We start from the raw sequence: 22,390 nt of genomic DNA, 5'->3' as shown, positions 1-22,390 counted from the left end.
ACGCTTAAGTCTTATTTATATATAATTTTCACGGGCGTACAATATTGTCAACAGTATCATATTTGAGCAGGTCGCTTGTCACCTAAACACTACCACTACAGCTCACAGGTCGGTAAAATCTGACATGAAAGCAGATAATACGCTTAAGTCTTATTTATATATAATTTTCACGGACGTACAATATTGTCAACAGTATCATATTTGAGCAGGTCGCTTGTCACCTAAACACTACAGCTCACAGGTCGGTAAAATCTGACATGAAAGCAGATAATACGCTTAAGTCTTATTTATATGTAATTTTCACGGCGGCGTACAATATTGTCAACAGTATCATATTTGAGCAGGTCGCTTGTCACCTAAACACTACAGTTTACAGGTTGGCAAAATCTGACATGAAAGCAGATAATACGCTTATGTCTTATTTATATATAATTTTCACGGACGTACAATATTGTCAACAGTATCATATTTGAGCAGGTCGCTTGTCACCTAAACACTACAGCTCACAGGTCGGTAAAATCTGACATGAAAGCAGATAATACGCTTATGTCTTATTTATATATAATTTTCACGGACGTACAATATTGTCAACAGTATCATATTTGAGCAGGTCGCTTGTCACCTAAACACTACAGCTCACAGGTCGGTAAAATCTGACATGAAAGCAGATAATACGCTTAAGTCTTATTTATATATAATTTTCACGGGCGTACAATATTGTCAACAGTATCATATTTGAGCAGGTCGCTTGTCACCTAAACACTACAGCTCACAGGTTGACAAAATCTGACATGAAAGCAGATAATACGCTTAAGTCTTATTTATATATAATTTTCACGGGCGTACAATATTGTCAACAGTATCATATTTGAGCAGGTCGCTTGTCACCTAAACACTACAGCTCACAGGTTGGTAAAATTTCACATGAAAGCAGATAATACGCTTATGTCTTATTTATATGTAATTTTCACGGGGCGTACAATATTGTCAACAGTATCATATTTGAGCAGGTCGCTTGTCACCTAAACACTACAGCTCACAGGTTGGCAAAATCTGACATGAAAGCAGATAATACGCTTATGTCTTATTTATATATAATTTTCACGGACGTACAATATTGTTAAGAGCGTCAGTTTCCGTAGAGCTCTCTTTTCCATCTTCCCTCTATACAGTGAAGCTGTAGAAGACACAATTAGCTAACCTAGCATACAACATACTTTCCTAATTAATATGGATATTGTCACACATTCCTCTTATTTTATACTGTTGTAAATAGAAAAAATTATGTACGGTAAATGTTTTGTACATTATAGGGAAAAAATGCAAAATAACTTTAATTCGATCCACTTCTGAATCGAATTTTTACATATTTTCACGCCGGCACATATGTTCTATTTTGCTTCTTTTACTTGCCTTGCTTAATTAACTCTCGCTAATTAGCATTTTTTTGGAAGAAGTAAACTAGAACAACATATGGCGGTATGAGAAATATGCAAATCAAAGAATATTTTAGTAATATAAGGGCCCTAGCAATTAGCTTCGTCGACTAAGAGTACTCTTTTAAAGATCTTCAGCTATCGTATTACTACGTGAAGACGTTTAAAATGTTTGGGTGTTGAAAAAGTTTGACCCTACTTTTTATTTCTATTGTTTGCTAATAGATGGCGTTGATAGTACCTCCTCTCTCTCTCTCTCTCCCCTCTTCTCCTCTCCCCCTCTTTCCCCTCCTCCTGTGGGTAGGCAACACCGACGAGGCTCGAATTATTATTTGAGGCTCGAAATCATTATTTGATGCTCGTCAGTGTTGCCAATTCCTATTTGTAAACCTTTACTTTTTTTTTGGTTGGGCACCACGCACTCCTGGCGGGGTTATGGAGGACAGGAATCCTAAAAACAACAATTATTATTATTATTTTGTTTGTTTGTTTGTGTTATAATATAAGTGTGTGTGTGCGCGCGCGCGCGCGCGTGTGTGTGTGTGTGGCACATCGTTTCCCCGAGAGAGGTTTACAAAAATCACGATATACGGAGTTGGAAAATTACGATATGGCGCATTCGCTTATTACTGTTGCCAGCCATAAATCTCTCTCTCTCTCTTCATCTTACAGCAACGTTGGCATCTCTATTTTTTTTTAGTTGGAAGTAAATTGCCAACACACTCTAGTTAATAATGCTACATATTATACACACACACGCACACACGCACACACACGCGCGCGCTTGTGTTGCCATCCACCCACCTCTCTCTCTTTTACGGCAGTACCAACTCTCCTTGTTTAGTATATGTAGGTTGGCAAAAATTGCTTTATGTACTGTAAGCCAAGCCTCAAGCAAAGTTGCCAGCTCCTTGCTTTAGGTTAGGTTAGACCAAAAAAAAGTTGTAGGTAGGCTGTCGGTTGTTTATCTCTTCCCTCTCTTTCTCTCCACTCTCTTTTTTTTGTAAAAAGCTATGGCAAAACCACCAGGTTGCCAGCTCCTTGCTTTATGCACTGTAAACCAAGCCTCAAGCAACATTGCCAGCTCCTTGCTTTAGGTGGTTAGACCGAAAAAAAAACCTTGGTGATTTTTTTTCGAGTAAGGTGTTGGCAACACTGCGAGAAAATAAGACTTATGCCTTACAAGAGCAAACCATTAAGGCGAGCCCTCAAGCAAGATTGCCAGCTCCTTGCTTTAGGTTACGTTAGACCCAAAAAAAAAACCTTGGTGATTTTTTCGAGTAAGGTGTTGGCAACACTGCGAGAAAATGAGGCTCATGCCTTACAAGAAAAATCCATTAAGGCGAGCCTCACCGAGCCTCATTTTCTGTTGGTGCTCCGGCCCACTACCACTACTGCTGTTCATTCTTATTTGCTTTCTGATTTGCCAATAGGCGGTACTGGACTATAATCTGAATCAACGAAACTTAGAATGGCATTGGTTTCTGTTCGATTAGATATTAAGCACAAGGGCGCTCGCAGGGCAGGAGGGGGAAGATGTCTGGAAAGACTTCACATCATTCAAACTTTGAAATTGTAGCGTGAAAACATGGACGAGGGGTGTCATGAACACAGCACATTTAGTGCCTACGCAAATTATCCTAGTGGTGGGGATGTTATATGAGAATCCTCTTAACTGGGCGAAAGCATCCTCCACTTTCAGTACTGCTGCCCTCCCCCTCCTGAGAAAAATCCTGCGGGCGGCCTTGATTAAGCAATTAACGTCCAATTATAAGCATGCATTGTATATTGGTAAAAAGAAAATCTGCATGTGAGGTTTAAATGAATGGAAACTAATTACAGCCTACTAAATAGTATTCTGGGTAGCTCTTTGCAAACATTTATAAGATTATTAAGATAGCAAACCAACTAAGTCATCCCCTCTCTCCTCTCTAAGTTAATTTTAAAGTTTTCTTCACGAATCTCGCAGTTGTAGTAATATTAGGAAAATGCGAAGTTTCGTTGTATAGAAATTAAGGAAATTTTATTTTTTATTATTCCATTACCCATGCATATTGTGCTTTCAAATGCCTTGCAGCATTATAATTTGCTCAGTACCATTAATATTATCACATATAAAAATATACCTTATTTATTCTAAAGAAGAAATGTGTTGTTTAATAAATTTACAACCATCTATAATAGCGTATTTATTCCTTTAAACAATTTCATTTCTTTTGGATATGATGTGGGGATCAGCTGTTTCCCAAGGAGAATGCCTGTGATGATTTTTGTAATGGATAAAAGCATGAATAAAGTTAGCCCCAGCTAGACCTTCCCCCCCCCCCCCCAAGCGGACGGGTAAAACTACGCATATGAGTGGACGCCTTTTCGCGAAATACATGCGAATTAGGTAGGAAACACGCAAAACCCGGCAATTCGAGGCTGCGTATTTGCACTGCCTGCTGATTTGTGACGAAATGACTGTCAAAAGGAACCTATCACTTGCAGATAAAAAAATTACCTTGGATTACATTAGGAAGAAGCTGCAAATTTTGATATCATATGCACACAGTCTCGGTCTGGATACTTCGCTCATTGCCATGCTGTGAAGCAGTATTTCTTGCTGTCATGTCAGTTACGTGGAACTTGTTAGCTGTAGCAAGGATTTCAGAATTAGTCTTCTGACTGCACAAGAACAATAAGATAAGATGGGTTTTTGTATCGGAAGTCAATGCAAACAACTTTCTCACGAATCACAACTGTTGCCACTTTCAGATGTGGAGGAAGGGGTAAAAAAATAAAATAATAAAGTACAGTTTTATGTCTCGCTGTGCGTAAAGTTAAATTAATCTTTTTATTATTATTATTATTATTTTATTTTTAAATAAAGGCAATTACAGTTGTCATCTGAATACACCTTACCCCGTTGCTAATACCCCAAGAGTGTCAAGACCTGCCAAAACGACTTTTCGTTGGGTGATGCATAGTCAAAGCATTGAGTCCCATCGCCGCAGTTTCAGATTTTCGAGATCGGAGACAGCTGTTGCTTCGAATTGTTCTCACGATGCTAGGTCATCGTCGAGATTTTAAGGGTCGCACCGAGAATCGAACCCGGGACCACTCGATATCCGCCAAAATCGCGTCATTTCGTTCGATACCGCAAATCATTTCTAGTGCGGCAAATACTTATGACTACTGGATCTCTGCCAAAATCGCGCCGCCTTCAGCAAAACATTTCTCTCGACAAATACCGACGTTACGGCTCTTCGTGTGACGGTGGATGACTGACAACTCTATCTCCGCATAATTTGTTTTTATTATTTTAGCGCCGCTTTTCTGACATTTCTGATTAATCGCGACGACGAGGACGAGTGATGATGGCATGGTGAAATTGTTAAAAGTGACACTCACAAGGAACACCAATGCAAATACATAGATTCGAACCCGCAACCCCAGCGCCGTAGCAAACTTTAACAACTCTGCCACGGAGGTCGGCTATCTCAGCATATATCGCGCTACTTTGTTAAATACAATTTTCGTGCGACAAATACCGATGTTACGGCTTCAGTGTGGCATAAGGTGGACGTCGAACCTCGCCAAAAGCGCATCAGTTCGTTCGGTAACGCAAAAACGTTTCACGCACGTCAAACAGTGTCGTGCCCAAGAAGAAGGTACAATTCGAACCTCTCTTTGGCCCAGTATTCCTAAAGAAAATAATTTAAAAAATCCTGGGCATGACACTGACGGACAAATACCGATGGGCATGGGTGAGCTTCCACTTAATTACATGTATTTCTATCAAATGTCCGACTTTTCTGTCTCCTCACGCTAATCGCGACGATGGGAAAGAATGAAAAATGATAGCGGATGAAATTCATAAAAGGGTACTCTAAAAGTGTCACCAATTCCCACACTTCAAATATCTAACCTATCATACACAAACAACAGTTGACTAGACAAATATTTCGTAAACAAGTTGGCATGCTCCTAGAATTTTTTAAAAATCGAATGACTAGAAAGTAATTTCGTTCTATTGCTTTCATAACATATTTATGTCGATCTCTACTACTAGTAGTAATAGAATAAACTATAATAAAACACTGTTAATGTGAATTTAGATAAACAGTTTTAGAAATAACCCCACCCCCTCGATGAAATCGTGCGTACGTTACTAAAAATGTATTACGCTATTCTACAAATAAACGCCTGAGACCGCTATAATGGACAAAAGGGTAAACCAAACGTGTAAAACCAAAACCACAGTGAACTTTAAAACACATTGTGCACTAATTATCTTATTCCCTCTCTACCCTTGGAAAACTTTGAGCAAATAAAAACTAAAGTGAGTGAAAAACGATAGAAATGAGACCTGTTTTATGTTTCTGAATTGAATTTTTTTTCTTAAATAATGTTTAAAATTTTTTGTGAACATAGAACTAAAATTTCAGTGAAAGTCAAACAAAAACATTTTGCGAACATTGTTTGTTATATCGAACCCGGAACACCTTGCAAACCAGTGTGCAATGAAACAAAAGAAAAAATAACGGAATTCCTTCAGTTGATTCATTAGGCAACTACCAGAGAGCAACCACTGTAAACAGCTCCACCAAGGAGTACACGCCGGCCTCCATGACCGATTGGTCATCGTTACACGCTGCGTCATTACATTGAGATCTCGCTGCGTTTGTGTAGAGTGGAATGCATTAATAGTATCAGTAAAATTGTCCATTGTCGTATTCACTTTCTTCGTTTTATCATAAAGAACCAGCGAAAAAGCTGGCACCCTCTGCCACGGCACTGTAGCAGTGGCGGTCCCTCCATGGAACAGAGGGAACAGCCTGTTCCCTCCTACTTATCGTCCATTGAAGCTATTTGAATTATCTATATTAACATAATAAGAACATTTCTTTTTCCCGAAATCAACACGCCGAAGAAAACTTTCACCGTGACTGGACGTTTGTTTACTTCACCTTCCCTTGTTGTTTCACCCTCTAGTGGCTGACGCCGAGTATTTCCGACCACGCGCGAAGGTAAACGATCCTCAAAGTCCCACTTCTCACCTCCCCCACCACGGAAGCTGAACTCTATAGCCGTTCCCTACGAGAGAAAGCGAATTCGTTTTCCTTCGAGTTTTTGCTATGTGCTAAAGTTTAATTGCGTCGTAGTGGTAGTTTTGAGTGTAGTAAGTTTATAGTTTCCTAATCTCATTGCAAAATTGCGTCTGACATTCATAACGAACTGGAAAAATCCTCTACAGTTAATCGTCTGCTAAATGCCTTGGCTAAACGCTGCGAAATAGCTTCCGAGGGAACAGCTCGCATCCACCTGTTCCAACAGCCCCAAGACCAGGCGCACGCAGAGGCAGGACAAGAAAGCGAATGTTGCGAGCGTAGAGTTGAGAATGTTGTATGATCATTAGGCTGAAGACGAAAGATTTAGTTCATTGAACTTTACAGAAAAGACAGCAAACTAAGACCTACCCTAACCGAATTAAAAACAAAAACGAAATCGTACACAAGGCATTTTATACTACAACTCTGTAAAATGATTAACTGGGTACTCTTCCAGTGGCAAATTATTGTTGTGCTTGTTTGTTCACGAGAAGGGAGTTTGGAACAGTTCGGGTTTTGTCACAATTTCTACAAATCTAGCGGACGTCATGAAAAAACTCGGCCATCTGAATGCCATCATTGCATTGAGGACGTTTGAATTACAAGAATGCTCAACTCTACAAAAAAGTCATCTTAATCTACAAATAGAGAGATGAAACAGGTTTCGACAAAACATTTTTTCTCTGATCACTCATAAATTGCTTTTATTATTATTTTCTTTGTTGCGCATCAACAATTTTGTTTTTAATGTTATTTTTACATTATAGTATCATATTTACTTTAACGTTGTTATTGTCCAAATTTTAACGTGCTTCATGTATGTTACTTCTGACAATTTGTAACATATGTATCGTATATTTATTTGGTCAGGAGGGGTGCCAACAGGGGGGATTATGGCGCAGGTTGCGCTATCGAGATTTGGGGGGGGGGGTCCCTTCAAATAATATAAAATTCAACATTTATATATTTTTCCAAAATATATGTAAAAATTTTACACCTTAAATGCACCATATTTAATCCATTAGATGAAGAAAAGAAAGTGTTTAAGGGTATTATCGAAGGGGGGAGGGAGAAATATCCAACGCTTACATATTAGGCCTTAATTGACACAGGGGTTCTGGGGGGATTGTGAATTAAACTTTGGGGGGAACAGTATCCAACTCTAGGTCTTAGATTATTGCGGGTATTATAGTTAAAAGGGGATTGAGCCTTAAATTGAGGGCAATTGTACAATTATTGTGTATTACTATTGTCTTAGGCAGACTATTGAGGAAATTCTGGTGTGGAGACTGAGAATTAATTTTTTGGAGGAGGCATAATCCATTCTTCAATATCAACAGTAAGTCTAAAATTTTCATGGAAACTTTGGCGAAAACTCAGATTGTCAAGAGATTTCTGTAGTGGAGAGCGAGTTCGAAAATATAATTTTGGAGACTGTATTTAGCGATATGATATCCACACGTTTTCGACCCCGAACGTGCCAAAGGGGAAGCTGGAAAAGACTAAATATCTCGGGATCTTAAGAAAGTATTGACATCCCATTAAATTAATATTCTTGAAAGCCTGCAAAGGAATGCATTTAAAGATTTTCTTGCTCGCTTCGATCGCAATGATATGTTACTAGGATGCGTATTTGGCACTTGAATGAGGTGAATGTGAAGTTTATATACTATAGCTGCATTACAAGACAAGATATATTCTCGATTATGATAAACGATTTTAGGGGTGGTCTTGAGTGATGGGCACCCCTGTTTAGGAAGGAGGGGAAGATCAAGTATAGTGTTCAGTAAAGCTAAGAAAGATGTTACTTTCAGCAGACACGCTGTCGTAATTAAATACGTTGTGGGGATTACGAAATGGTTTAAGGGTACAAATTATATGATTTGGAGAGGATGCGCCATTGGCCTTGGGGCCAATGTATTTAGTTCATTTCAATAAGGGTTGAATTTTACTTGGTCTACTGTATTATATTATGACGGGTATGGAAGGGGAGGGGGCAAGTACAGGTCACCTGTGCCCCTGTCTGATTTAGCACCGCACGCCACTGCACTGTAGCAATTATTCCATTCCTTAGAAACACGAAACCGTGAATAAATAAGTGAAAATAGAAATTGGACATTTATCCTGACATTATTAAGCATCCCTCTGTACAAAAACAATACTTTATATGGTAACAGTTGCATACATCGGAGAAACATTTCTTCAATTTTACACAAGAAACTAACGGAAATGAGTTTCGCCAAGGTTTACAACGTTCGTCGAGGTATTTTCTTTTATCGTGGAATATACTTGACCGGGAAATCATGTATTTTTCAAGAGAAATTGCTCACTGACGCACAATGGCCATTGCTTTCATTTGCTTGCCCTACGACAACCGGATGCTGCGTACGTTTGATGACGTAAGCCCCTGTCAGTGTTTCAAACCCCCTTTTTCTTACTATGCTTGCCTAACGTAACCAAACCTAACCTAACCTTATCGGAAATGGTACGTGGGGCTATCCGTGAATGGTTTGTGGGGCTATCCGTGTATCGTTCGTGGGGCTATCCGTGAATGGTTTGTGGGGCTATCCGTGTATGGTTCGTGGGGCTATTCGTCAGCTACCCGTGCATAATGTATAATTTCCACTGGTGACGAACACGATAGTAGGTATTTTTCGGTGAAGAAGGTTGAAACACTGCATACCCACAACTGGCGTCAAGATGTGACCGCCATATTGAGTGTTCCGGAAGCGAAGAAAGAAATAAAAAAAAAAACACTCAGAATGTGAAAAATTGCGTTTGTTTTCGTGTAAAAAGCATAATGGTACCTTGTACTATGTTCCGCAATAGACAATTGATATGTACGAACCATGCGAAACACAAAATATCCGATCTATGAAACTGATACCCTTTATATTTGTTCGGTTAATAGCGTCTTCAACATTTCGTAATCTAAACATTTGATAAACTGTAACACTTTACTATAGGGGTGACGGTTTTCTTACCTTTTACAGGAGCAAGTACTTACGCAAATCATTTTCAGTAGCATTGTGGAAGTTCGTGAATGTAGTTTTGATCCATTTAATGCGAATGAATGTTGTTTTCTGCGGAAATCTCTGTCCGACACGCTGTTTCTGCACGAGAGCACAATGTTCCGTGTGTTAGATGACGTAAACCACATACTCAGTGTTTCAAACTCGCCGTGTTTTCACTATAACATGAGTATTTTCAATTTTCTTTTAATTTATTTAACTATGCTTGCCTAATCTAACCTAACCTTACGGAAAATGGTTTGTGGGGCTAACGTGAATGGTTTTTGGGTCTAGCGTGAATGGTTTGTGGGGCTAACGTCAATGGTTTGTGAGGCTAACGTCAATGGTTTGCGAGGTATTAGCATAATTTCAAATCCGGGCACGAAAGTAGGTATTTTCCGGTGAACAAGATTGCAGCACTGCATAAATCGACAAAACACACTCACAACACGCGATGAACCAGTACGTTATCGCCATAATGAACGAGTAACAGTAAGTACTCGTAAATGTAAGAAATAGACATTATTTTCGTTAGAAATTCATTATTTTACCTACAGGAATGTTCCGCAATGCAGAATAGTATGTTAGCAATGTAAAAAAGTGCGAAATAAATTATTTATAGGTGTCACCCCTATAGTAAAGTAGTACCGAATAAACTTTACTTTAGCCCTTTAACATCACGTTACAGATACCACAAACAAACAATGAAAAAATCGTGCTCTTCCAAGATTACATAATCCACCTGAATAACTGACATGCCTTTAGCCGAAATGACGTGCCTTGTCTGTTTACAGGGTTTGAAACAGCAAAGAAAAAGCAAATAAACTTACCAGATCATTGGTAGTATCGTAACATCGTCGATTCACAAACTCGTAAATACCACAGATACGTAATAAAGGTTTGCACAAATAAACAAAATTATGATAACCTTGATCAGCTGTTTTCTTGACGCTTTGCTTTCATCTTGCTTTGTTAACTGAAGACGTGCTACATCTGGTGGCAAATAGACGAACTACGTAACTATGAGTGTACGGGTCTCCCTTATCGCACAAGACTAGGGCAACCTTGCATTTTGACGTCAGCTATAGTGGAACCACAAGCAAAAAAACCTGCGCAGAAGCACATCGCAGGGGGAAGCAACATTCGCGCTGGCTCATGTCAGCGTTGCCAGGCCTTTTGATTTCTCGGGAGAATTCCTTAATAAACTATTGCTATGGAACATCCAACGGCCAGCTTAAAAACACGTTTCCTGCTCATCTTACTTGAACTACTTGAACATGAAGGGGAGATGTGGAGTGGAACTCCACTCAGACGTGAAAAGTGCTGTTTGAACTGTGAAATTATGTCAAACGCTACTCAATTGTACTAGGACATTATTTTATTACTTGTACTACATTACTGTTTTAGATGGCTGTATTTTATCCCACCCTAAACTCTATTTCTATTTTAGTTATTTTACGTCGCTTTTGTGCCTCTACGGGTAAGTACGACAATATGGATGAATGAAAAACTGATGAAATGGATGAAGTGACGCAAACACAGTGAAACGTCCTTTCCTTACGAGGTAGAAACACTGACTTCTTAGCGTGGGCAAATTATGTTATACATGTATGTGTTTGTGTGTGTGTGTATATATATATATCTAGGATATGTGGCACCCTAGCATAAGCGTTGCTATCTTGAATTATTGAGGAAGACATGCTATCTAATTCACCAAATATATTTCACATACGTAATGCATTTTCTCATTATGGTGCAGGACGCGTGCCCACCCCTATCGATAGCTGTACACCGAACACCAGCAGAAGGCAAACTGATTTGTTATTGTTAGCATTCGACTTGAAAGATTGTGGAAAATCGCCGACAACGAAAGGCGGCACGTTAGCTTCGTCTGTGAACACAACTTTCTACCTTTCTGAGAAAGGGCAAATTTGAGGATGTTTTCCACGCACCCTCTAACCGGAAAATGCGGAAGAGATGAAAGATGTTGGTCGGTTCCCTCGGGCGGTTTACTTTCTTTTGTTTGAAACATGTCCACTCCTGAAATGGAGATCTTCGGTATATTTTCGCCAAACACAAGGTGCTGGGTTTAGCACCATTGTTACAAAAGTATCTGTGACGTTTACACCGTAAACAATGCGCGCCACTCGCCTTCACCCCCCCCCCCCAGTGCGCACGACTGTGCCGCCCCTCCGCCCCCAAGAACGTCCTTCATCCGCTACTATTAGATCAACGGATTTTGTAGCAGATCTTCTGGTTTCCCAAGGAACAATCTCCCGAATTTTTCAAATCTTACCTGGCAACACTGCCCCGAACACCGATAACGGCAGGAAAGTTGCGCGAACGCTTTGGACGGAAGTAGTGATGGGTTCAAGCCGTTCATTTGTGCGAGTCGACTCATGAGCGCTCGCTCACTGAGAAGAGTCGTTCAAAAGAGTCGCCAAGCTTCTTTTTCTCGAAACACATGCCTGAAGAGGGGGAAGGGGGTAGGAGGTGTTGAAGCAGATGATTGTATTTAAGTAAACGAACACAACGTACGTCCTTCAAGATTAATAAATTGTATTGCATTTTTATGCATGTGTGTGTGCGTGTAGCCGACTAGATGGCCAAGATTCTGAAGTAATCGACATTTGATCTTGCCACAGAAGTTCCCGGGTTCTAGTCCCGGTTTGGGCAAGGATATTCTTTACGAGTGTCCCTTCATCTATATCATCACGCATCATCCTCATCGTCGCGATTACTTAAAATTTGAAGAAAAGCGGCATAAAATAAGAAAAATACAAATACGATTCTGTATCTGTGTGGATATACATATATGTGTAGACAGTAAACACACACACACAAACAAAATTTATTGCACATACTTGTTTTCATTACTCTGTCTCATGAGTGAGATTTTCTATATTTGTATCTTGTTTCAGTTTACATTTCATACTGCGGATAATGCAAATTATGCAGTACGATAGCATACACAGAAATGCTATATAATTATATCAACCTTTTATTAGTAATAACGTGCATTACATATTCTTCCTTTTTTGCATTCGATCACTGGTTTTAATATCGCAACAAAATGCACTCCAGATCTGCCATGGCCGTATTTAGAGGGGGGGTTTCTAGGGTTCAAACCCCCCCCCGAAACTTCTGACATGTTGGATTAATGGAAGTTCAGAAACCAAAATCTGTAACTCATTTTCCAATTTTTTTTTTGAAGCATCATAAAATACAAGGAGACAAGGTTGAAACGATCGAGCTAGAATTTTCATACATTTGGAATTCTGAAACTTGAGTGAAACAGGATTTATTCCCGGAATCGCAACTCGCCCGCGACCCCTCCATTTTCACTTCTCCTGTCCTCTTTCCAGTCTTGTTCCTGCTTCACAAGGAATATAGACTGAAAATTCACTTATGATTGTCCCAAAGTTCCCTTTCCAAATTTGTAATTCCCTGTTCGATAAAGTTGAAAATCCCCTTGATAGGAGTTCAAACCTAGGATCTCCAATTTCGTAGCGCATTACATTCGCGATTGAGACAATCCATGCACCAGGCTAAGTTTTTTAAAAATAATAACTGGTTCCACACTTTTCAAAATTCCAAAAATTAAGTTTTAAGGTCAAACAACAAAAACATTGTGACTAAAATTTTCATCAGACTTTTAAAGCTTTTTCTTGAAGGTATCTAAAATTTAATAACAAACTATAATAATTGTGGATTTCAGTACACACTGTATGAAACGTAAAAAAACAAACAAAAAAACCCAACTTGTGCTGGATATTCACTCATCTGCTAGATTGAGTAAGCCCCGTCAAGGATATAACAACAACAGGGGCGGTTACAACAATAATAATAATAATTGTTATTATTATTAGGCCAATTATTATTATGGAATAAAATTGTTTTATTATTATGAAATTTTAATTATTATTGTATAATTATTGTTATTATTACTATTATTCAAATTTCTCGCGACGCCCATGGGAGCAATTATGGATGAACCCCCCCCCGAAAACATTTCCTGTCTACGGCCATGAGATCTGCGCTGCGACACATGCTTGCATTTCCACGAGCATCGCTCGTTCACGACTCTTGAAACAGCACGAAGAGTCACAGCACAGTCCCACGACTCTTTCCCCATCATTCGTTCACGACTCGCGAGTCGGCACGAAGAGTCATTAAGCACCTTAACGACTCGCTCGCCTTAGCGACTCTTCTCCTCCCTCATCGTTCACGACTCGCGAGTCGGCACGAAGAGTCATTAAGCACCTTAACGACTCGCTCGCCTTAGCGACTCTTCTCCTCCCTCATCGTTCACGACTCGCGAGTCGGCACGAAGAGTCATTAAGCACCTTAACGACTCGCTCGCCTTAGCGACTCTTCTCCTCACTCATCGTTCGCTCGCGAGTCGCGAGCTCTCTTACACAAGGCGCGGGTGCGGCAGTCTCGCCAGCAGACTGGATCTACAGTTTAAAGTAGGATCCACCCGCTCGCTCTCCGCGGATAGCTAACAGCTGTGTTTAAGAAATATATATCGCTCTTGAACATTATACATGTCCATAGCTTTTTGTTGTTCTACAGTCATTCAATATAAGTTTCTGCCAATATCATAATGTATGATCGAATTTCTATAAAGCGGGCCAAATTATACGTATGTATTTTTTTTTAATGTTGCTTTCTACTAGTAAAACACCTTAACACGTAGGCTCACCGCAGATGGCCAACAGCTGTTTATATCACTCGTGAACATGACCCATGTCCATCTTACGTAGTTGTTCCTAATTCTGCAGTCATTCAATAAAAGCTTTTTTGCAGTATCATGTACGATGAGATTTATGATTAAACTTCTATATTTATTCTTTAATGCTGTTTTCATTAGTAAAATATTTACACGTTAATGTTAATGAAATATTTCACGTCATATGAAAACGATTTTGTCAGACAATGTTTAAAGTTCACTTTATGCTCAGATAGTCTAATCGGGATTGAAGCTACATTTTAAACTGGGGTCTAAATCACTGGGCAAGGTGCCTCCACCGAGGATCGAATCCGAGACAGGAAGCGATTTCCTTACCAGGATTTAACAAGGAATGAAAGGATGGCTGAATAACATAAATAAAACATACTCCATGCTGCATGTTCTTTGTTTCTTGGTTTCTATGTTGGCCAGCTTGAAATAATCTTGGAGTGACAGATAAGTGGCGTCGCCCTCCTCAAAGTAAGCCTATTGACACCGAAAGTTCCGGGTTCGAACCCCAGCCCAGAGATGAGTGGTAATCTGTATTTAACCTCTTGTCAATTACTCTAATCACCATCCATCCTCCGTCGTTGCCTTGTAACGATACCTGGTGGATCCCACTTTAAACTGTAGATCCAGTCCCGATTAGCTTATCTGTACGTAAAATTCATTCATCCTCGCTGTCAATACTAAGTAATTAGGTATAAAAGATGCATAAAATACAACAAAGCGTGTTAGGCAGTTAAAATATTAAAATTGAATTAATAAATTTTAAAATATAATTACTCCATGCTAATTTATAAGAAATTATAGCATTTTAAAATTTGTTTCTTCCTTAATGGGAAAATAACTAGTAGCTTATTTCTTCTGTTCATTCTCATGTTAACAGATTTGTTTTCTTGGATAAATAAAATTGAACGTATAAATTAAAAGGTTTACATGTGCACGAAGCGGAAGAGCAACTCGATCGAGTATCGTGGTGAGACAAGATGACTTGGCACATCGTTTCAACTCGTGAATGAGAATGCATATCTTGTTCGCGATTTGATTTCAAGTTAAAAACACCTATCTGGTCTTGTTCGCTTATCGATTTCAAAGCATAAATCGATATCGTTACTCCAATGAGACGAGATTCTCGGACAGTACATTTTACACGGAGTGTCTCTCATCATCTCACCAACTTTGGAAGGGTTGGCCCTGTTTTCATTGCGATTTTGTAATGTCCTGCTACTTGTGAAACTGATTCACTTCCAACAATTTCAGTCGCCTCTGTGGAGGAGTGGTTAGAACAGTGCGCTAAGAGGAATCTCGGAATTGAGTGTCACTTCATCAATTTCATTATATCATCACTGATTTTCATGTTCGCGATTAGCCAAAGTGGCAGAAGAGCAAAGCCTGGGCAAAAGTGGTATCCCGAGCCGCTATGTGTTTCCACCGAATATCGGCCTCGTGCCCTGCTTGTGCTTGCTGCTTGTATTACGTCATTTTTGGATTTGGAGTAACAGAAAACAAAAGGTGTTTATTGTCTTTGATCTTGCTTTAGAAAATAATGATTGGTTGATTGATTTGGTTTATTTTACTTCGCTTTTCTGTCACTTTTTTGGGTAATCGCGAAGATCAGGATGAGTAATGAGGTGTACTAACCACTCCACCATGGAGGCCGGCGCTTTAGAAAATAATTAAGAGTACAATCGCTTTCCACACTAAGTATTTTGTGTTGCAAATTATAAATTACTGCCCCCCTTTTCTGATTCACCCTAATAGCATAGTGGTTAACGCTGTCATGTATTAAAATGGTCTGCTTGGCAAAAATTGTTATAAGTCCACTTTTATGCTCCAATAGGCTAATCGGGTGTCCCCGATGGCGTAGTGATAACGTCGCCGGTAATCAAGGGGTACCGTGTTCAATACAAAGTGGAGGTTCGGATCCCACTTTAAACTGTAGGTCCAGTCCCGACTATCCTATCTGCACATAAAGTGGACTTAAACAATAACAACTCAAAATAGGCTAATCGGAATATTGTAATCAAGAGGTCTGTGCCTAACACCTTCCCAAAATTTTTACAAGACTCCCCTAATATTTTTACTAACATTTAATTTCTTGTAATTTTAGCGCTAATGGTTTGGCCGAACTTGAAACTACAGGACAAATTTGTTGGCTGTTCTTCGCTGCCCGTCATGGGCTGAGGTTGCGCGCTCTCTCTCTCTGCAAACAACACTCGCGAGTCGACTCTTTCCTTCGTTCAAAGAGTCGCTAAAGTGTGCCACGACTCTTTGAACGAAGGAAAGAGTCGACTCGCGAGCATGCTCCTTCCCCTCTCATCGTACACGGCACGTTTCAGCCAGCTTTACTCAACTAGGGGTAGGGAAAAGGAACAGAGAGGACCCCCCTCCCTCTCCTCTCCAGTCCCCATTTGCTGCCCGCAGAATCGACTTGCTTTCTTTCAAAAATTCCGGCCGCCAGGCGAGTATACACTTGCGCATGCGCCTTCCTCGCAAAATTCGTGGAAAGGAGAGGGAATAATGGAATAATAGTTGCTTGGCGGGCGGAGGAGTCGTGGCACACATACGACTCTTTGAACGTGTCGTTCAATTCTGGTGAACGAGTCGTTCACCGCTCACAAGAGAGAGTCGTTACTTTTGAACGACTCGTTCACGAACGACCCATCACTAGACGGAAGGTTTTTTCCTTGTGGTCGAGCTATAGAGGAAGGAGCATCTGCACCCCCTGAGAGTCTGCTTTGCCTCCCCTTGTGAAAAATAGAGAACACATTCCTACTTGGAATTCTCACTAATCTTTACAATTATATTCTCTAGCAACATAACAAAGACATTTATTGATTTTGTGATTTATGAAGGCGTGTATCAGGATTGGAGTGAAAGAATTCCCTTACGGATTCAAACTTCCGGAAATGATTCTGAAATTTTCATTATCTAGAACAGTTGTGACATTTTGAGCAGTGGTCAGAAGTAGCGAGCTACTTGTAGCGTCGCTACTGTAGCTAGCTACAAAATTTGTAGCTGTAGCTGTAGCGATGCTACATTTTGAAAATTGTAGTTGTAGCGGTAGCGAAGCTACAAAATTCCTGTAGTTGTAGCGAAAATTTCGCTACAGCTACATTTTTTCTCAGCATTTTGAGGTGAATTTAATGTGGCAACAGCGTCATAAAAATCGACAATAACCCTTAATTTTGCAGGAGGTTCATTAAGACAGTCTGTTACATGAAGACACAGATTATCTAGATTGTAGATTATAGATATCTGCGTAATTTATTTAATTAGTATCTGAAAAATTTAGATATCCACATAACTAACTGACATATATGAATATATTCCAGCTAACAGCTACGTTTTTTTTTATCTGCATCGCTATTTTGGAGAAAAACATGCCTCGTTTGCTGCACCGCTGGAAAAAGTGCCTCGTTTGCTTCACCCCCGGAACAAATCCTGTGGATATCCATGGTGTAAGATACATCAAAATGTCATTAATTGCTGTGTGAGACACAACTTGCAGTGCAAAAACGAGCGATGGATTTTCCACTGCACTGACAAAGGAATAGTGCCAGCAATAAATGGCTCAGTACGTTAACAGCATTGATCATCGTCAGTATACAGAATCTCACCAGCAAGAAATTATTGTTACAAGAATGATATACAGTTTCTGGAATTACAATTATTTTCGCGATAATTTTTGTTCACAAATTTTAAAATTACAATACGGTTAGAACACTCAGGTTTACACGACAGTTTCCTAAATATATTTTATCATATTGCAAAAAGTATGCAGAAACGACAATTTTCTTTAGTTAATATACATTGTTTTCAAATTTATGTATTTTTCCTACTTTCCTGTAACTTTTGCTAATCATGACATTCTCATCATCATCATCATCATCATCCTTCGCCGTTTCCTGCCTCTGGCTGGGTCGGCATAGAAGTCAAGCCTCTTCATTTTTTCCTGGTCTTCCACCACTCCTCTCTTTCTACTGTGTTCCAATCTTGTCCTCTTCTCCTAACACTCTCTGCTATCTGTTTTTTTCACCAACATGTTGGTTTCCCCCTTGGCCATATTCCCACTCCTTTTGCATTATAAGCTCTTACTGGTAGTCTTTCTGCATCCATCCTCTTCATGTGTCCGAACCATCTCATGTGTGCCTGATCTAGTCCGTCCTGAAGCTTCACCACACCCACTGCCTGTCAGATCTCCTCATTCCTTATTCTATCCCTTCCTCAAAATACTCCTTAAAAATTTCATCTCCACTGCCCGCATCTTCTTTTTGTTTCTCTATGACATTGTCCAAGTCTCTGATCCAGTAATTACTGGAACATAGTATGTGTTATATATTACCTTCTTGCATTTCATAGGTACACCCCTGTTCCATATTAATCTTCGAACGCTTTGATATACTCCACTACCCATTTGTCCTCTTCTGTTTACCTCCTCATCTATTCTTCAACTTCTCTCAATCATGACAATGAGTATGAATGGTTTATTTAATTATTCTCTTATCTGGTCGCTTTCTGCCAATTGTAAGTACGAGGAAGAATGTTGAATGATGAGCAGTGTGGGGAATGGAGGAGCAGGACAATCCCATCCTCCCAACTTGGCGTGTTTCCTAGTTTTTGTTTTGAGTCCATTTTATGCATAGATAAGCTGATCGAGACTGGATCCGAACCACTATGTGCCTCCGCTGGGTATCAAACCTGGGGCCCTTTTGTAATCAAAGGGCTCCAGGTACTTTTCATTCAAAATGCTGCCTTCCTATCAGTCTACAAAAAATGAAATATTTATTCTGAAGAAAAATATGTTGATGTGAACATGAATACGTAATCCTACCAAATTTTATTTGTGTATAGTTGTAATCATTAATTTGGATAACACCCTAATTGCAATATTCATATATCAAATTTGAATTGATATGCCACTTGCATAGGTATGTATTCTCAAAAACTATAGTAAAAATAAGTAACTGAAGTGACAATGCTTTCAAAATTATTGAATGATGGGAATCATATTAATAAATAACAGAATTTATTTACCAGTAGTAGGAGATTTTTAATACCCATCCATATGGTTGTTTTTAATTTTTTTATGCAGAAGAAGCGCAAAAGTAGCGAAGTAGCGAGTAGCGCACATGAGTAGCGTAGCGAGCTACTTTTTGGTAAATGTAGTTGTAGCTGTAGCGAAGCTACATTTTGGAAGAGTAGCTGTAGCTGTAGCGAAGCTACTTTTAAAATGTAGCGTTCTGATCACTGGTTTTGAGTAGTCTTGTATTAAAGGTGCCTAATGTATTTGGATGTTTTTCTTGGATGTGTTGCTATGGAGTTTGAACTGCATATTTTTTTGTTTCCCAAGTCTTCCTTTAGGTAATAGTGATTCTTGTGATAGAGAGAGGGAGTGGATATTTGATTTTTGTTACTTAGCGTTGCTTTTCTGCCACATCTAGCTAATCGTGACAATGAGTGATGACGTGAAATTGATGAAGAGACACTCACAAACAGTGCTGCAACCACAGGGGAGGCAGGGGCATTCCCCCCAATCTTGTATGGAAGTCCAATGGGCTAGACTCTACTTTAAGTCCTTATTGGCTTTTGGTGGTAACCGATGGGAGTTAACAACACTGCAGGCTCGTCTTTGTGTCCACGTTGTGAATGCGTGTGCTTTGCTCGTTTGCGTTCTGCGTGGTGATTGCTTCTTTGCGTTCGCGGTGCGTTGTGCGTTTGTATGGTGCATGAAGAACAGGTTCCAAAAACTTGTAGATAGTCTAAAATACGTTTATCCCCAGTAATAATTTAGTGCATCGTTCAAAACCGTGCTCTTCAGGTAAGTACCTTTTTCTTTTTACACTTTCTGTTCACGATAGCCCCACTAATTATTCACGAGCAGCACCACGAACCATTCACGGGTAGCCCCACGAACCATTCACGATAGCCCCACAAACCATTCACGTTAGCCCCAAAAACCATTCACGTTAGCTCCAAAATCCATGCACGGGTAACCCCACGAACCATTCACGATAGCCCCACGAACCATTCAAGGGGACGAGGTATGTCTACGAGGTTAGGTTAGGTTCCATTAGCACTCATTTCACCTCTAAATATGTGCTACATCATCGAAAAATTTCCTCAGTACGTTCAATTACGCATGTCCGAACAACATCGGTTTTTATCGATTTTCTCCTCCAGGTAAGTTTTCCTTGCTTTGGGATTTACGTTGTTGAATTCCTTATACAATAAGCTTTCCAACGATATATGACACGTATTCCTTAGGAAAAGGACGTAAAGTAACGTCTTACCGTCCAAACTAGGGGGGGGGGGCAAACATTGAAGTAAAGAAATATGACTCGCATAATCTAAGAATAGCAGGACAAAAGGATACTCAAGATGGAATAAGTTTTAGATGGGCAATTGACCCCTCGATTCAAAATTTTATACAAACAAAAGTACATTTGGTAAACTTTTCTGGGCGGTGGGAGTCAGCCCTGGGAGCAAAAACGATCTATATGAAAAAAAAATGTTAAAGAGAATGCCATGGCGCCCCGTGAAATTATTTGCGCCCTATTAATTCAATATTGTTTTCAGTTTGCAAATATTTGGATCTATAGATTTGCCTCCTCGCTTCGATCCCAATACGATTCTTTTCTGTAATGCATTCTAAATTACCCGAGAGAGGCCATATATCAGGGGGTGCTCGCTGCTATGTGCAGTACGTATACATTACGTCATCTGGAAGGATCGGGATTGGGGGTGCTAGTTGCTATGTGCGGTACGTATGCGCAGTCGTCCGTGGATGCATTACGTCATCTGGGAAGAATTGGGTTTGGTGCGGGGCACATTGAGCTACTAACACGTCGCAAAAATCGGAACAAGCAGGTTGCTGATTTTGTAGCGTTCGATTTATTTTTATTGTATTTTTGTACTTGTAGACTGCAATCATGTCTAACTGTGCTGTAGCAAGCTATAAAAACTATAACCAGAAAACTAAAGGAACTGATATAAATATCATAGATTTCCAGTCGATAATTGCGTAAGTAAACAGTGGATTCATGCTTGTAATTAGACGAAATGTAAAAATGCAAGTCTGCAGTGCCAATTATTGTGAAGAAGACTATGTGCGAGATCTTATGACAGTTATTGTCATATGGCATCATAAGGTTAATAATTACAATGTAATGAATGTTGAGAACATTTAGATAATCAACGCACGTCCATAAACCTGTACAATACGAATTTCAGAGAATTAACGATAGATGGAGCGTAACTGCTGTAAAGTATACTTTTAATCACGTTAATTCCAGATAATAACGCTAGATGGCACCATTTGAAAGTTGTCCTGTTGCGAAACCCATTAGAATCTGTGAGTTCCTGGATCTTTAACAACCCTGCTTCAACCTTTTTCAATAAAAGTGTACTTCAGAGGCGAGGCGTCCGGTCATCGGGAGATGCGGCGTTATTATCTGGAATTAACGTGATTAAAAGTATACTTTACAGCAGTTACGCTCCATCTATCGTTAATTCTCTGAAATTCGTATTGTACAGGTTTATGGACGTGCGTTGATTATCTAAATGTTCTCAACATTCATTACATTGTAATTATTAACCTGCACACTTGCATTTTTACATTTCGTCTACAAGCATTGAAGTTAAACTCAAAGTCATTCTTATATAAGCGCCTTTGTAACAAATTTTGATCTATTGTTGTTGAAGATCGCATTGTCATAAAATTTACCGCCAAAAAGTTTGCTGTCGCTTATGCACCAGTGTTGCCACAATCTGTAAGCACAATTTCCCTTTCCAAGGGGTAAAATTTCTCTTTTTCGCCCATTTTTTCCCTTCATCTAAAGTATTATTATTATTTATAATAATAATAATAATTAAATATTATCGTTGACCCATGTTCGTATGTATGTATAAAATGTTAATCAATTTAACTTTTAAATGCTACGACGCCAAGGGTACCGGGTTCGAATCCCGGCCTGGGCATGGCTGTTTGTGAGTTTCTACTCATAAATTTCATCATATCATTACTCATCCCCACCTTTGCGATTAGCCAAAGGTGGCAGAAAAGCGAAGTAAAATAAACCAAATCAATAAACAATAAAATCAATAACTTTTAAA

The sequence above is a fragment of the Lepisma saccharinum genome, unplaced genomic scaffold, assembly GCF_977018435.1.
Source record: "Lepisma saccharinum unplaced genomic scaffold, izLepSacc3.1 HAP1_SCAFFOLD_892, whole genome shotgun sequence".
Classification (NCBI taxonomy): domain Eukaryota; kingdom Metazoa; phylum Arthropoda; class Insecta; order Zygentoma; family Lepismatidae; genus Lepisma; species Lepisma saccharinum.
Note: the sequence above shows the minus strand (reverse complement) of the source record.